An 18,561-nucleotide genomic window follows, 5' to 3' on the forward strand; every position below is an offset into this window, starting at 1 on the left:
AATGGATAGAGGATGGAAATGACTATTACTTGGATATAAGTATTCTGCCTCTGATATATACTGGCTTTTTCAAGAACAAAACTATCACTTAACCTTTCTTTGTTCCCAGAGAATGCTATAAGATTAAATTACAAAGCAGGTACACATCTTCATTGTGTGCAGGGAATTTCCTCACTGATACTACTGTATTAAATAACATATCTATACCTGCTCAAATGATTATTATTTTTAGTTTATGATAATTAAAATATTTTTAAAAGTATAACATAATTTAAACATATAATCTAAAAATAATAATTAGTGGGGGCTTTTGGTCGCCCTAAGCCTCCTAATCCGAGCAGAACTAGGCCAACCAGGCACTCTTATCGGTGATGACCAGATCTATAATGTTATCATAACAGCCCATGACTTTGTAATAATCTTCTTTATAGTTATACCCATTATAATTGGGGGCTTTGGTACCCAATTTGGGAACTGGTACCCCTAATAATTGGGGCTCCTGATATAGCATTCCCTCGAATAAACAATATGAGTTTCTGGCTGCTACCACCATCATTCCTTCTCCTTCTAGCATCTTCAACAGTTGAAGCCGGTGCTGGAACCGGGTGAACAGTTTACCCTCCTCTAGCAGGTAACCTAGCCCACACAGGAGCATCTGTAGATCTAGCTATTTTCTCACTCTACCTAGCAGGGATTTCATCCATCTTAGGTACCATTAATTTTATCACAACAACCATCAACATAAAACCCCCTGCAATGTCTCAATATCAAACACCACTATTTGTTTGATCCGTAATAATCACAGCAGTTTTACTCCTCCTATCACTACCAGTACTAGCGGCAGGTATCACAATACTACTAACAGACTGTAATCTCAACACAACATTTTTCGACCCTGCTGGTGGAGGAGACCCGATTCTATATCAACATTTATTCTGATTCTTCGGTCATCCTGAAGTATATATTCTAATTCTACCAGGATTTGGGAGTGGGGGAATATGTAGAATGAATGAAAAAAAGGAGTCATTTTGATCAATTGGTAAAACCATTGATTTAAAAAAAAATCAATAAACTATAGTATCCAAAGGAAGGAAATGATTTTAGTTCCCTTTCCTGAAAAGTGGGGAGATTAGTCTATATGAACTCTAAGGCCCTTTTAAACTCTGTCTATGATCTTATAATGATGAAAGACCTCATGTTCATGTTAGATTAGGCTCAGTTGAAAGAACTAAGAATACTTCTCATTGAGAAGCCTTAGGATAAACATAAAAGCCTTCTTTTAATATTGGAAAAAGTGAACATGAAGAAGAAGGCCTAACTTAGACCACTTGGCTCCAGAAGGCAGCATGGGTAGGAGAACAATATATAGATGGATTTGATATAATGAAATGACTTCTGAAAATATTAGGCCATTCCAAAAATGAATGGGATGCTTTGAAAAGTAGTGGATTGTATGCTAGGGATGCCAAATCAGAGAAAAGTATATCAGTAAAGCATCTTAAAAAATTATAGAAAAGAGTCAAAGGAAATTAATAAGGAGGACATAAGAAAAAAAAGCAGGACAGTGTTGGTATTATCTTGAATTTAATTGGGGTAAGGAATGGAGTTATAATTTAATTTGCCAAAAAAAAACTTGTAGATGAGGAAATTCTCTAGCAATGCAGGCTGGCACCTTCTCTAAAACTTATATAGTCTTAGAGGATTTCCTGAGTACCCGAGGGTTAAGTGACTTTCCCAGAGGGACATAGTCAATATATTAGAGGCTATATTCAAACACATTTTAACTCAATGGTAGCTCTTTTTTTCATAAGCTATAGGCCAGAGAGATTTATAACTTTATATATAATCCTCCTTTTTCTGGTCTTCTTTATTCATAATATATGTCAAGTTTGTTAAAAAAGATTTTTTTAAAGAAAGGATTAAGTTATTCCTCATTAGAGGTCTTCCAGCAAAGGCTTGTTGATTGCTTGTTGGATTTGTGGAAGAAGAGATTCTTATTCAAGCTGCATATTGAATCAGATGAACATAGTTCTCTCCCAGCCCTGAAAATTTACTAATTATGTAAGGCACTCAAGAATGAGTTAAATGTCTTGAAAAAAAAGTGGGGCGGTCAAAGGATATGAACAGACAATTCTCAGATGAAGAAATTGAAACTATTTCTAGTCATATGAAAAGATGCTCCAAGTCATTATTAATCAGAGAAATGCAAATTAAGACAACTCTAAGATACCACTACACACCTGTCAGACTGGCTAAGATGACAGGAAAAAATAATGATGATTGTTGGAGGGGATGTGGGAAAACTGGGACATTGATGCATTGTTGGTGGAGTTGTGAATGAATCCAACCATTTTGGAGAGTAGTTTGGAACTATGCTCAAAAAGTTATCAAACTGTGCATACCCTTTGATCCAGCAGTGTTACTACTGGGATTATATCCCAAAGAGATTATAAAGAAGGGAAAGGGACCTGTATGTGCACGAATGTTTGTGGCAGCCCTTTTTGTAGTGGCTAGAAACTGGAAACTGAATGGATGTCCATCAGTTGGAGAATGGCTGAATAAATTGTGGTATATGAATATTATGGAATATTACTGTTCTGTAAGAAATGACCAACAGGATGATTTCAGAAAGGCCTGGAGAGACTTACACGAACTGATGCTGAGTGAAATGAGCAGGACCAGGAGATCATTATATACTTCAACAACAATACTGTATGATGACCAGTTCTGACGGACCTGGCCATCCTCAGCAACGAGATCAACCAAATCATTTCCAATGGAGCAGTAATGAACTGAATCAGCTACGCCCAGAGAAAGAACTTTGGGAGATGATTAAAAACCATTACATTGAATTCCCAATCCCTATATTTATACGGACCTGCATTTTTGATTTCCTTCACAAGCTAATTGTACAATATTTCAGAGTCTGATTCTTTTTGTACAGCAAAATAACGTTTTGGTCATGTATACTTATTGTGTATCTAATTTATATTTTAATATATTTAACATCTACTGGTCATCCTGCCATCTAGGGGAGGGGGTGGGGGGTAAGAGGTGAAAAATTGGAACAAGAGGTTTGGCAATTGTTAATGCTGTAAAGTTACCCATGCATATAACCTGTAAATAAAAGGCTATTAAATTAAAAAAAAAAAGAAAAGAAAAAAAGTGGGACAAAATTGAAAGAATGGCACCTTTGATCTATAAAGGAGAATAATCCTTTAGAATCTCGGTTTCTTCACTAATAAAAATTAACATCTTGGTCTAGATAATCTTGGAGTTTCTTCTTTGTTCTATCAATTGTCATTCTTTAAAAAATAATGTTCATGGTAGGTCCTGTTTTAAAATATTTTCATCAATATAATATGCTAAAATAATGCATTTATAATTAGATGAGACTTTAAAGATTATATAGTTCAACCTTATCAAATGTGGAAAGTGATTTGCTCTTTGTTTATTTGTTCATCATTCATTTAACAAATATTTGCCAAACACTGACTGCTAGATAGTGTGCTAGATATGGAATAAAAAGACAACAAATAACTAGTCCTTTCTTTGAAGGAACTTGCATTCTCTTGGAAGAAAACAACATATAGAAAATCATTCTTTTGTATGAAAATGACACTAATTATATCAAAGCAAAATGTACACTAAGTAGACATAAAGTAATTTGGGAGGTGCTAACAACTAGAATATCTAGTAAAATCTCTTGTGCCACTTAAGCTGCATTTGAAGAGAATAAGGGTTACTAAGAATGGGAAAAGGGGAGAGATTAATCATTTATTAAACACCTACTATGTACCAGGTATCATTCTTAGCACTTTATAAAGATTATTTCATTTGATACTTACAACTTCCTGGTGAGATAAGTGTGATTATTTCCCCCATTTTACAGGTAAGGAAAATGAATCAAATCAAGGTTCTGAGACCTAATTTGAATTCAGATCTTCCTAACGTCAGACTCTCCCCTATACCACTTTGCTTCCTCAAAAATGGGAGTGAGGAAAGAGTGCATTCTGGGTGTGAGAAACAGTTGATACAAAGATATGACAATAGAAGATGGAAGGTGGTTACTTAGATCAGAATCACACCAGCTTGAGATTAAATGAAGATCAGGTAAAGAGGAAAAATATGTAACAAATCTGAAAAGGTAATGGAGTAAGATTGGCAGCCGAATCTATGTCTTTGGATTCTAAATCTTTATTTATCTTTTCATATTTCTTACTTTGGAGTTTGTCTGTCTTTAGATCATAATTTCTCTGAGTAGAGGTCTGCTTTCACATTTCATAAAAGAATCAAGTTGGTAGAGGTGAATGAGTCCTGACTTTGGAGTTAGGAAACTTGGGGATCTGAACCTTGCATTTAATGCATAACTTTAGTCAAATAATATTCCCTACACCTCAGTTTCTGCATCTGCCAAATGAGGAGTTTGCTTCAGATGCTTTCTGATGTGTTTTATAGATCTATAATGCTAGTTTTTTATTTGTTTGTTTTTTTGTTTTTTTACAGAACTATTGTGTTTCACAAAAGCTATTGCATTGCTCATACTTTTGAGATTTAAAATAATTATATCCTGGAGGTTTTGTTTGTCAAAAAAAGAGGCCCTGTAAAACATGACTATAGTTCATAGAATAGAGATAGTGTTACTATTTTGTATATAATTGGAATTAAGATTAATTGATCCAACAATATAGTGATCAAAATAAAAGTAGCCCATTTGTCAATTCTCATGATTTGGGGTTCATGATTTCCCTTAGTCAAAATTATATCTTATATATCCAAGTTTCAATAAAGAAAAATTAAATTCACATCCATAATTATAATATATTCTAAATTAACCTTCCTGTACCCCAAATAAAATTTAGGGTGAAGCATCTTTCTCAAATTCTCTGAGATGGCCTGATAGGTGCCCTTAAATCTCTCCCACATTAACTATAACAGATAGGAGTCATTAACTATTTCAGTCAAGTTCAACAGCTGCCCTCTATCCTTCTTTCGAATTACAATGGCTCAAAATAGACAGGGGGAGATTGACAAAAATAGATTTGTCTGTCACTTCTAATTTTGCATTTCACAAACAAGTTGTACTTCAATGACATTTTGCAGATAGATTGATACATCTGCCAGTGGGAAGACTGGCACAATTTCCTTAGCAGGGAATGAGAAAGGGGGAGGAGGCATGAAGATAACCTTTTGTCTTTGTAATCCAAATAAGACTAAATCATTAACCTTGGCAAGAACAAGGATGGGCATTTAGAAGGGCACTCTTTTCTTAGAAAGGGAAACTGAGGCATCATAACATTAACTCTTTTGCTAAATAGCATGATAATTGGTTTATGTCAGCAAATCTAAGTTTTTGATTCTGGGCAAGATTTGGTGAAGAGAGTTGCCTCTTTTCTCTAGGTCTCATTTTCCACTTATACAATATAAGAGGAAGCATAGTAAAGTGGAAAGACTTATGAATTTAGTGTCAGAAGGACTTCATTCAAACCCTCACTTGGCTAATTATGATGTGTGAACTTTGGCATCAATTTCCTCATCTGTAAAATGATGGGGTTGGGATTTATGGCTTTGAAAGTCCCTTCTAACTTTGACTTCTAATTAATTTAGATCCTTGAATAGCGATGCCTGTCCTAAGGGGACTGTCATAGGCAATAGACTGAGTTATTGTTTCTACTTGATTCATTTTCCTATGGAAAGCCACATAGGTCTTTAAAGAGGCTCCTGACTCAAGTCATCTTTGAAAATTGATACTTTGATGTTTGATTCCATCCATGTAATTACTCCTCTCATCAGGGTAGACAGGAAACTCATCTATGTCTTTTAATCTCATGTGACTTTTCCCCCCACATCCTTCCACAAATATCCAATGGGGAGGAACCCAATCTATCAATAAACATTTATTAAATGTCCATTATGTGCCAAACATTATGCTAGTGCTATAAATACAAATACATAGGATGAAACAGTTCTTCCTTCTTAATAATTTTTATTTTAATGGAAGAGATAAGTACACCTAGAAGTATGTATAAAATGAATATAAAGAGGAAAAATACATTCTATAGAGAGATCAGCAAAAGCTTTGTCATCAAGATAGACTTTGAGCAAAGAGAAAGATTCCAGCTGACAGAAAGGAGAAGGAACTACACTATAGGCATTGAGAGTATTCAATGAAATGAAAGATGGAGTGCCATGTGTTAAAAATATAGTAACCCAAGATCTTATATTTAGAGTAGAAAAAGCATCTCAGAGGCCAGTAAGTTCAATTTCCTTATTTTAAAGATGAATGAAATGAGGTTCAGAAAGTTTGAGTGAATTTGAGGCAGAATTTGAATTCAGATTTTTCTGACTCTAAGATAATTTCCTGGATAATTATCCCCTAGAACAAGAAATTTTGTCTTGATCACAAAATGTGATCTCAGCATCTAAGGAGCACTCTAAAGCTCTCTTGACATTTCATGGTGGGCTATCAACTTGTCTTTTACCATTTTTACATGACTGCCCTATATCCCTTTGCAGCTATACATTTCCTCCACTATTCCGTTCTATTAGTGAAATATATTTTATGCATGCCTGGTGATAATCTCTTTAATGATCATGTGGTCAGCTGCAACTTTATTTTTCTGGAAACTGTAGTATTCTCTGATTTGCAACAATTTGACTTTAAAGAAAGAACATTGATGATTAAAAGAGGGATTGAGGTTTAGAGAAGAGTGTCTGGGATGGTTAAAAAAGTCAAATTTCTCAAAATCAACAGCTCACTTTATTCCTCTTTTTATTCACCTTTGAGTATAATTCATTATCTATCTCACATCTAAACAATCAGGGATTGATGTTATGTGTATGTGTGCTAATGATACATAGGCTCATAGATATGAAGTTTAAGAGATTTTGGAGGGCACCTAATCCAAATCAAACATTTTACAGGTTAAAACAAACAAACAAAGAAAAACAGCTGAGTTTCTGGGAAAGCTAATGACTAGTTCATGATCATGGAAATGTATGATTTCAGTGTACAACAGAAATGGGGAAAAAGAGCATTCCCTAGATATGATATGGTGGGGTCTTCCACATGCTCCATTTGCAGCAGACATTGTGTTGATTGTCATCCACTTCAATCCCAAGGCCCTCATAGCCTCTTAAATGAGATCCATAATCACTAAAAAAATTTGGATTAACCAACACTGTTTTCTACTTAGGAAATAAATCAAGCAAGCACACAAACAGAAACCCCCAAACTAGTAGAAAATGATTATTGTCAAGATTGTACATGATGGTGAATGGGCTAGACCATAGAGTTAATTCATCAGTACATTGAGACCAGAAGATATTTTTTTGTGGTGGTTATTGGTATTGGTGCTTCTTTAGCTAGCATTTATGTCTTACAAAGTACTTTTAAATCTTTAATTTAATTTGATTCTAAAATAATGCTAGAAGATATGTTATCCTCATTTTACAGAGTAGTAAACTGAAGATCAGAAAAATTAAATGATTTGCTCAACTAGTAAAGAAATATTGGGGGCTGGAACTTAATCTCAAGGCTTCCAATAATTTGATGCACCAACTAGATGCCTCAAAACAATCTTTAAGAGTCAACTCCAAACCCTACTCCATCCCATTTCTAATTGTTGAAAAACAGTAAGTAGATTCATCTCCATCTCCTTAATCTTTGGCCTTGTTTCTAACTCTAATCACACTCTTTCAAGTTTGTGTGTATTTTTTTTTTAAAGAAAGACATTCCTCAAAGAATCATTGAGTATACCAGACACAAACACTAGAGCAATCTTTCTTTATCTGCAGGACTTTTTTTTTTATGCTGAGCCAGCAGATTATTGCCAGTCTATTAGCACCATCTGTCTGCTCCATCAGTGTCAGTAGGTGGGGAGCATGGGGCAGAGGCGGGGGGAACACCTGGTGACAGTCAAGTCAAACTGCCAAGCTGAAGGGAAGTAGTCCAGTGGCAAAAGGCCATGAAAACAAAGAGTCTGGGGATTTAGGAAGAGGAGCTTCAGAGGAAGAAAGGAGAAATCAAGCACCGTGTCTGAGGCCTAGAGCATTCCTTTATTTCTCTGACCTCATTCTCTGTGAGCAGGACTCCTGAGAGTGGAATGTTCCTGAGGAATTAGTGAGTCTTGGATTTTTTTTTTAGCTAGATAATTGCTTCCCCCAAAGCTAAAGTATACACAGTGAGTCTGTTATTTTGACCAGTTGGAGGGAAATAGTTAAAGAGCAGAAAGGGGACCCTGAGCCTCTAACTTGCAAGAGAGGGCCTAACTTCTAATTCAACAAAGTCTTTTTTGGTCAGCTGTGGCCATGGCATGGGCCATTTCTTTCCTCATTGTGAAAACAGGTTCAAAGTAAAGGGACATGATATACCTGGCAGAAATATGGCCAGAGGGCTCCTCACCACAGAGGTTCTCATAGTGCCACATGAAGGGTCTCAGGCTGAAGTTAAAGTCTACATTTGTGCTCAAAAGTAGTTTAATAGAAAAAGGAAACAAAAAAAGTATCCTTATCAATATAGTAATGCATATCTTCCAGTCTCCAAATACCAAAGCCTAGCAATTGTGACACTAATTAGAGTAAGTATATACAGTCACATACACATATATACATATTCACAAATATATACACATATTAAATAGTAGTTATAGATATATATGTTACATATAATAAAAAATACAAATTAAATGCATGTATATGTATGTATTTATATTGTATATATATAGACACAAACATAAACATCCCATTACCTAAACCTCAAACAATATATTTTAATCTCCTTGAAAATAAGTTCTCATTTTAACTATCTTTTTACCTTCAGCATTCGACACAGTATTTTGCAAATAGTAACTATATCACAGTTTGAATCCAAGCTATGCCAACAAGAAGAAAAAAAAAAAGGAAGGAAGGAAGGAAGGGAAAAGGAAAAACAATTATTAAATGTTTACTGTGCCAAAAGTAACATGCTAAGCACTGCAGTGTCCTTTCTAGAGCTCCCACTCTGGGGTGCTATAATATACTGTGCTTTCTAGAGCCTCCCTGCTGGGGTGCCAAAATATACCTCTGAACCAGCTCTCTGGAGGATCTTGGGACCAGCCCAAGTCCTTGGTCTTAGTGAAGTGATGAAGCAGGGATCCAAGTGGTTGGTCAAATGGATTTCAAGTTCTCTCACCTCTAAATACCTCAGTACAATTGTATCACCCCAGTACACTGAGCATGTGCTAACTCTAGTATGATTATATCACTTCAGCACACTGAGCATATGCTAACTATAAGCACCTTGCTATTATTATATAATGCCTCTTTTACTGTTAGTATCTCTGCTTCAAATAGAACACATTGATATACCCCCCCTACCCCTACCCTCCTCCCCACACTTCTCAGGAAGGCTGGGATGCCCCCAGGGGGAGATGAGAGCTGAATCAGACATTGTCAGCAAGTTACCTCTGGGCTGAAGGGTCTTTTACTTCACTGGGAGTTCCCTCATTCTCTGTGGCTCTCTACAAAGGATTGGGATTATAAAAACAGACTTTAAAAAACCCCTAAACTCTGGAAGATTGTATACTTCATAAATGATGTAACATGTAAATTGTAACATGATAAATATACATGTTAAAGGAAAGAACTTTGTGTCCTCTTTAGTTACTTTCTACCTCTAGATAGAGGTAGAAGGCTTGATCATATTATTTCTCTACTCAAAAAAAAAAAACAAAAAACAAACAAAAAAAAAAAACCTCAAAGTGGTTGCTACTTAAGAGATGTGTGATCATAGAGAATTTTCTTAATAACTCTGGACCTCAGGTTTAAAACATTCATAAAACAAGAAACCCAGAATAAGTTCCTCTTTAGTTTTTAGTCTTTTTAGTCTTGCATCCTTTGCTCCTATATTACTGGTTTCCAAATAAAATAGAAGCTCTGCCTTTTCAGCTCCAGTAAAACTAAACTCTTTTCCCCCAGTTTTTTCTAAAGCAGGATTTTATTTTTCCCCCTAATTACATGCTCAAGCAATTTTTATCATTAATTTTTACAAGATTTTGAATTTCACATTTTTCTTCTTCCCTTTCTCCCTTTCCTCTTCTTAAAATTGTAGGCAGTTTGATAAAGGTTATACAAGTGCTATTTAAGTAAAACATTTCCATATTAGTTACAGTTATGAAAGAAGAAACTGATCAAAGGAAAAACAAATCAAAAAGAAGAATAAAGAAAGTGAAAAAAGGATGCTTCAATTTGCATTCAGAATCCATCTTTTTTTTTTTTTTTTTTTTTTTTAATCTTGATGTGAATAGCATTTTCTTTCCTGAGTTCTTTGTATCTGTCTTGAATCATTGGATTGCTGAGAGTAACTTAGTTATTCATAGTGGATCATTGTACATTGTTGTTGGTACTATGAAAAATGTTTTCCTGGTTCTGCTCATTTCATTTTGCATTAGTCCATACAAGTCTTTGCACATTTTTCTGAAATTTGAAATTTATTTCTTATTGCACAATATTATTCTATTACATTCATATAACACAGCATGTGCAGCTATTCCTCAGTTGAATGGTTTCTCCTCGATTTCTAAAATTTTGCCATCTACTAGTGGTATTGCTGAATCAAAGAGTATCACAGTTTGGTTGTCCTTTGGGCATAGTTTCAAATTGTTCCCTAGAATTGCTGGATCAGTTCACAATAGTACCCATAATGCATTAGTGTCCCAGTTTCTCCACATTTTCTCCAACATTTATCACTTTCCTTTTTTTGTTAAACATGTACATAAATGACCAATCTGATAGATATGAAGTGATACTTCAGAGTTGTCTTAATTTGCATTTTTCTAATCAAAAGTGATTTAGAGATATAAAATAAAGCCACATCAGCATTTCTATGTACCACCAAAGCCCAGCAGCAAGAGATAGAAAGAGAAATTCCATTTAAAATAACTGTAGATAATGTTTGGGAATCTACCTGCCAAGACAAAGCACTTTTCACACAAATGAATTTAGATCCAAACAATTTGAAGAATATCAATTGCTCAAAGCTGAATTAATATAATAAAAAATGACAATTTGATTTAAGCTAATTATTCAGTTCCATGACAATCAAACTGTCAACCTTACTTTATAAACTAGAAAAAATAATAATGAGATACATGTAGAAGAACAAAAAGTGAAGTTATCAAGGAAACTAATGGGAAAAATGCAGAGGAAGGTGACCTGGCTGTACAAGATCTAAAACTGTATTATAATAAGAAACAGAAGAGTAGATCAGTAGAATAGATTCAGTAGACAAGACACAATAGTCAATGACTATGGCAATCTAGTGTTTGATAAACCCAAAGCCCCAAATCTTTGGGATAAGAACTCAGTATTTGACAAAAATTGCTGGGAAAACTGGAAAATAATATAGCAGAAACTAGACTTTGACCAACATCTAACATCTTATACCAAGCTAAGGTTGACATGGTTCATGATTTAGACATAAAGGGTGAAACAATAAGCAAATTAATAGAACAAGGGATAGTCTATATTTTAGATATGTGGAGAAGGGAGGAATTTATGGCTAAAGAAGAACTTGAGAACATTATGAAAGGCAAAATGGATAATTTCAATTACATTAAATTAAAAAATTATTTTGTACAAACAAAACCAATGCAGTCAAGATTAGAAGAGAAGCAAAAAGCTAGGGACTTTTTTTTTTACATCTAATGTTTCTGATAAAGAAATATTTTATTTTAGAAATATATAAATTTAGAAATATTTTAGAAATATATAGAGAACTGACTCAAATTTATAAAAATACAAGTCATTCCCCAATTGATAAGTGGTCAAGGAATATGAACAGACAATTTTCAGATGAAGAAATTAAAATCATTGCTATCATATTAGAAAATGCTCTAAATCATTGACTAGATAAATGCAAATTAAGACAACTCTGAGACACTACTTCATACCTCTCAAATTGGCTTAGATGACAGGAACAGAAAAGTGACAAATGTTGGAGGGGATATGGGAAAACTGGAATACAAATACACTGTTGGTAGAGTTGTGAAATGATTCACCCATTCTGGAGAGCAATTTGGAAATATGCCCAAAGGGTTATACAACTGTGCATACCCTTTGACCGAACAGTTTCACTGCTGGGGTCTATATCCCAAAGGGATCATAAAAGATGGCAAATGATACACATGTGTAAAAATATTTGTAGTAGACCTTTTTAGTAGTGGCAAGGAACTGGAAATTGAGTGGATGCCCATCAGTTGGGGAATGACTGAATAAGTTATGGAATATTAATGTAATGGAAAATCATTTTTTTCTATAAGAAATGATGAGCAGACTGATTTCAGAAGAGCCTGGAAAGACTTACTTGAACTGATGCTGAGTTAAGCTAGCAGAACTAAGAGAACATTATACTCAGTAATAACAAGATTATGTAATGATTAACTGTGAAGGACTTGGATTTTTTAAATAATGTGTTGATTCAAGACCATGAAGCCATCACCATGCAAAGAGAGAACTATGAAGACTGAACATGAATTAAATTATAGTATTTTCACTTTTTTTCCTCTTTCTCATTTTTTCCCCTTTTTGTCTGATTTTTTTCTTTTGTACAACATTAGAAATATGGAATATATTGTTTTAAAGGTGATTTAGAGCACTACTTCATATACCTATAGTTTTAATTTCTTTATCTGAAAACTGCCTTTTCACATTCTTTGACCATTTATTAATTGAGTCCTGTAATTAATTGTAGTCTTATAAATTTGACTCAGTTTTTCTAATATTTTAAAATGTGGCCTTCATCAGAGATACTTGCTATAAAAATCTGTTTTCCATGATCAGCTTTCCTTCTAATCTTGGTTATTTTTATTTTGTTTGTGCAAAAGCACTTTGATTTAATATAATCAAAATGATTTATGTTACATTTTATAATACCTTCTATTTCTTTTTTGGTCATAAAGCTGTAATTCACTTAACTTCTCCTTAAAGAATTGGGATGCTGCACGAATTTGTTCATTTATATTTAGTATTGGTATTGCTTCATTCTCTATTGAACTTTTTAGTCAGATGCTGTTTTCTCCATTATTTCTTTCAATTAGGTCTATTTTGCTTTTTGTGTCTGAGTAGGAGTGCTATTTTTGTTTTTTTTGTTAACTTCAGTTGAAGCATAATAGTTTCTTACTTTTATCATGTATACATGTTTCTCTGCTTCAAGTGGGTTTTGGATTATTAGGATTATGGATTATTAAGTTTTTGATCCATTTTGCTATCCATTTCTTTTTTATGGGAGTTTTCATGCTATTCACATTCACTGTTATGATTACTAAATGTGTATTTTCCTCTATCATATTTTCCCTTTGTTTCTTTTCTCTCTCTCCTTTGACTCTTTTGTCACCTTCTTGACAATGTTTTGCTTCTGTGTATCAACATCCCTGGTCTGTACTCTCTTCTGTTGGGAGCACCCCACCTTTAATTAATCTCATTCTCTCCTACTTTCCTGTTTGATAAGATAGATTTTTATATTCAGCTTATTGTGTATATTATTCCTTCTTTGAAGCAATAATGATGAGAGTAAAGTTCAGGCAGTACACATCATCCATCCTCCCATTGTTTCCTCTACTGTAATAGCTTTTTCTTGCCTCTTTATGTGAAATAATCTACCCTATTCTATCTCTCCCTTCCTTCTGAACACAGTGTGTTCTTCTTTCTCATTTCTTAATTATTTTTATAACATTCCCTCAAATTTACTTTATACTCTCTCTTTCCATCTATGTATATTCCTTTTAGCTATGCTATTAGTGATATAATTGTTAAGAATTACAAAGTTCATCTTCCCATGTAGGGATGTAAATAATTCAGCTCCATTGAATTCCCCATGTTTTCTTTTCCCCTTTTCCCTTTTTAGGCTTCTTTTAGTTCTTAATATTAATTGAAGATGAAATTTTGGGTTTAATTCTGGTCTTTTCCTTATGAAAGTTTGAAATACTTCTGTTTCATTGAATGACCATATTTTTCCCCTTAGAATATTTTGTTTAATTTCACCAGGTAGGTGATCTTTGGTAATAGTCCTAAGTCCTTGGACTTCTAGAATATCATGTTCCATGACAACCTGCTCTTTATTGCTGTAGCTTCCAAGTCCTGTGTAATCCTGATTGTGAATCCTTGATATTTGATTTTTTTTTCCTGACCACTTGTAGTATTTTTTCCCTTGACACGATAGTTCTGTAATTTGGCTAAAATGTTTCTTGGACTTTTTATTTTGGGATTTCATTCTTGAGGTGATCAGTGGATTCTTCCAGGATATTAGGATATTTTTCCTTGATAATTTCTTGGAAGATAGTAAATCCTCCTTTTCATTATGGCTTTCAAGTAGTCTAATGATTTTGATATTATCTTTCTTGAACCTATTTTCTAGGCAAGTTGTATTTCCAATGAGGTATTTTACATTTTCTTCTAATTTTTCATTCTTTGAGTTTGGTTGATTCTTGATATCACATAGAGTTATTAGTTTCTATTTGCCCAATTCTAACTTTTAAGGAGTTGTTTTCCTCAGTCATCTTTTGTACTTTCTTTACCATTTGGCCAATACTACTTTTTAGGGATTTATTTTTCTTCAGTGGATTTTTGTATCTTCCCTCCACCCCCCCAATTTGGGTCAATTCTGTTTTTAAGCAACCATTTTCTTTTTCTAAGTTGTTGACTCCTTTTTCATAATTCTCTTGCATCACTATAATTTCTTTTTCCATTTTTTCTCTAATTCTTCTACCTTAACCTCTACCTATAATTTTTAACTTCCTTTTTGAGCTTTTCTAAGCATTCTTTCTGGACTTGAGAAGACTTCCTATTTTTTTCTTTGGTGTTTTGACCATAAATATTTTGATATTCTTGTCTTCTGAATTTTTGTCTTGGTCACTATAATAACTATAATAATCATACTTAGATGATTTATTTTGTAGTTTTTTTTTCTCACCTTTTTGGTCTTTTACCATTTTTTTTTTTAATTTGAGTTCTGCTCCCAGGATGGAAGGGGTACTGTCTCAGGCTTCTTGTGCCAGTGGCTGCAGACCTTGACTATTTAACTTATGCTGCACTAATATTACCCTGAGACACTGGGAGGACCCTTGTATCTGGTGCTGAACTAAGGGGTGGGATCTGGGATCTTAGTACTAGTGTTTCATGTATGGTGAGACTGGTGTGGTGTTTCTGTATTTTCCCAAAACTATGCTGAAGTACATGGTGGTAGCCTACTCTGGTGCCTTTCTGCTTGCTTAGGCACAATCTATCTGTTTGCTCAGGGTTACACTGAAGCATGTGGGAGTTTTTGGAGCTAGAATCTGGAAGTGCCCATTTGCCTATTCCTCCAATTGGCTTGCTGAGATGTAGCTTGTTAATGACTTGCTGGGATGCTTCCTATTTTGGATTGTACTGTCCTTTAACTAGAGTGAAATATATCTTTTTGTCAATATCATAAATTTCTTGGGATAAAAGATTGTTTCACTCCATCTTTTTGCTAGTTCTCCTGTTCTAGGATTTATTTTAGGAAATTACTTTATGGTTGTTTGGAGGTGAATATTGAAGAGTTACAGCAGTTGACTGCTTAGTCCATTATGTTGGCTCCCCAAATTCCTTTATCTTTGTCCAAAGTTCTTGTTTTCCTCTGTTTTATTGTCCTCTTTATTATATCTTACTTTAAGGTTCAATTCAAGTGACACCTCCTCCTAAAAGCCTCTTCTTCCTCCTTTATCTTCTCAGGAACAAGTGATTTCTATGTCCTCAAATTCCTCCAAGCATTTAACCTAGATTGCCCTTTCCATTTATCTATTTTATAATTTTAACAATAATTAACATTAATATAGCATTATTTTTTTCATATTGCTTAATGTATTTATCTGCATTTTCCACTTTGAGGAAGAATCCATATCACTATACTTCATTCTTTGGACATTGCTCCCGTCTTCCCAGATGGGTACCCCCTTCTTGTCATTTATCTTTTATTTACTATTTTCTCTAAGCTTTATGAAGAAAGGGACTATGTATTTGTATCTTCAAGGCTTAGCACAGTTCCTAGAAGATCAGTAAGGGATTAAAAATCTGGCCAACATGACTTGATATGACAATATCCTATGAGGAAAAACTGCAAATTTAATTAACAACAAAGCTGATGAGGAAATTTAAATCTTGGAGAACATAAATGGAATATTACTAAGAATTAATGGACAGAATTTGAATGCATGTCTTTTGATTTCAAATACAGATTTCTAATCATTCTGCCTGTAGGTGTATGTATTTGAATCTTGGAGAAAATAAGTGGAATATGACTAAGAATTAATGGACAGAATTTGAATGCATGTCTTTTGATTTCAAATACAGATTTCTAATCATTCTGCCTGTAGGTGTATGTATTTGTGTATGTATGTATGTATGTATGTGTGTATAAAAATATACACACATATGCATATACACATACACATATATGCCCTTGCCTTTTTTTCATTATATTTCAGCCTTTTTGAGAATAGGATCTCTGTTGCTTCTGATTTCATCTCTCTAATACTGAACATAGTATCTTTCATATTGTGGACATTCACTAAATGTCTGTTGAATATATTCTTATTGTTGTCATTAATTCTTTGTCAAGATCATAGGACATAACCCAAAGGAGGGATAATAAACCACAATCATTCTTTTCATGTCCTCCCAAAGCATCTTTGTCATTATTTCAATGTTTCATTTGGCATCTGAAAGAAAAAAAATCTATGTAATGATTCATTCCTATAGTGCCTACTTTGGCAATGTTCACTACTGCCAACTTGTATTGATGTATTGAAGATTCCCTCACATATGTTCAAAGAGGGAATAAACTTGATATTCAGAGCTGAGAGGTGATTGTTTAAGGCAAAATGACGTCAGGGTGTGAGGAGAAACAATAACAATTGAGGGAATTAACAAGGGTCTTTTATGAGAAAGGGCACATAACCTGGATCTTACAAAGATCTAGGTATTCCAAGAGGTAAAAATTAAAAGGGAGAGAATTCTAAGCATGAGGAAAAGCTTCAACAAAGGCAAAGAGGTGGGGGATGTACTGTCAAGCACTAGAAACAGCATATAGGACAGTTTTGCTTGAATGCAAAAGAGTGATATGAAATCAATCTGAAAAAGATATGGTGGAGTTAGGTACCAAAGCATTTAAAGTCTAAAGAAGAAAGTCTAAAGACAGGCCATTTCATTTTTGAGAAAGTTTTAATTTTCAGAAATATTTTCATAATCCAATATTTGATATGTTATTAGTCTGTTCATATGGGAACTAAAGGTCCTTTTTGTTCTGGGATAATCTTAGTTGGGGACTGGAATTCATACCAGGTAGCAGGATTGTATTGTGGAAATAGCTGTTGTGGGTTTCAATGTTTGTTGCCTTTGGTGTTTAGTACCTGTGTGACCCTGGGCAACAGCTTAACTTTTCTAAGCCTCTTTTTCCTCATTTTAGACTGAAGGGGCTGAACTGAGGGGGTTCTTTCAAGCTCTTTATCCTAGCCTAGTTAATTGCAACTAAATATAGGAGGGGAAAGGGTGTTTCAAAGTGACCTTCTGAGAGAAGGTTTCTTATACTCTGATTTTGGGTAATCTCCCTTACATTGAGATTGATTTCTTTGGATACATCAATTCATATGAGATATGCTATGTTTTGCAATGGCACACTGGTGTAAGGGAATCCTTTCTCTGAGAACATAGGGTTTCTCTATTGATCCTTGCTTTCTACAACTGGATTTACAGTGCCATACTTCCTCAGGATACAAGAAATAAGAGAAAAAAAATACAGTCCTAAGTTGCACTAACAATTTTTGTTGTTAATGCAACAAAATTTTTTTTGTCTTCTCAGTCATATTTCCAGTTTATATTGAATATGTAGCCCAAACTTTTTTCAGCTTTTTATAAATCCATCATGATTCTTCCTTTCCCTTTTTTTTAACTGAAAGTCCTGCCTTATATTTAACTGAAAAAATTTAGATAATTTTCCAGGTTCTTCATTTTCTACCTTCTTCTTCATTTCACATGACCTAGATGCATTGGATCACTATCTCCTCCTTTACTACTGTTTCACCTAGAGAGGTGGCCCTTTTTCTTATCAAAGCAAAACTCTCTTCTTATGAAATATAGCCATTGTAGCTCTTTTTCTAGCATTTTATTCCTTAACATCATCATGATCTTTTCAGTTATCTTCAATCTCTGGAGAGGCTATCAGTCTATTCAGTCTATTAGACACTCATGTCCCTTTAGGAGAGCATTTTTCACATGACTAGAGATATCTTATTTTTAAATTTATGATGCCTACTTTTTTATATCCTTTGACTATCAGTTGGGGAATGGACTTTATTTTTACACATTTCACTCAGTTCTATTCTAAGTTTATATTTGAGAAACGAGGACTTTATCAGAGAAAATTGCTGCATTTTTTGGATATTGTTTTATTATGTATGATACCTTTTAGCAAAAATGTTGTTTTCCTGATTATCCCTTTTAATTAGGTCTATTTTGCATTCTCATTTATGAGATCATGATTCCTTACATCTGCCTTTTTTTTTTTAA

The 18,561-nt window shown here is 34.0% G+C and overlaps 1 pseudogene; it reads right to left on the bottom strand.

Moving 5' to 3' along the window:
* Positions 1–343: 343 nt before the first annotated feature.
* The window catches only part of LOC116423606, a 74,877-nt pseudogene continuing 56,659 nt past the window's right edge, over positions 344–18,561 (bottom strand).

Source organism: Sarcophilus harrisii, chromosome 4 (genome assembly GCF_902635505.1).
Source record: "Sarcophilus harrisii chromosome 4, mSarHar1.11, whole genome shotgun sequence".
In the NCBI taxonomy this organism is placed as follows: Eukaryota; Metazoa; Chordata; class Mammalia; order Dasyuromorphia; family Dasyuridae; genus Sarcophilus; species Sarcophilus harrisii.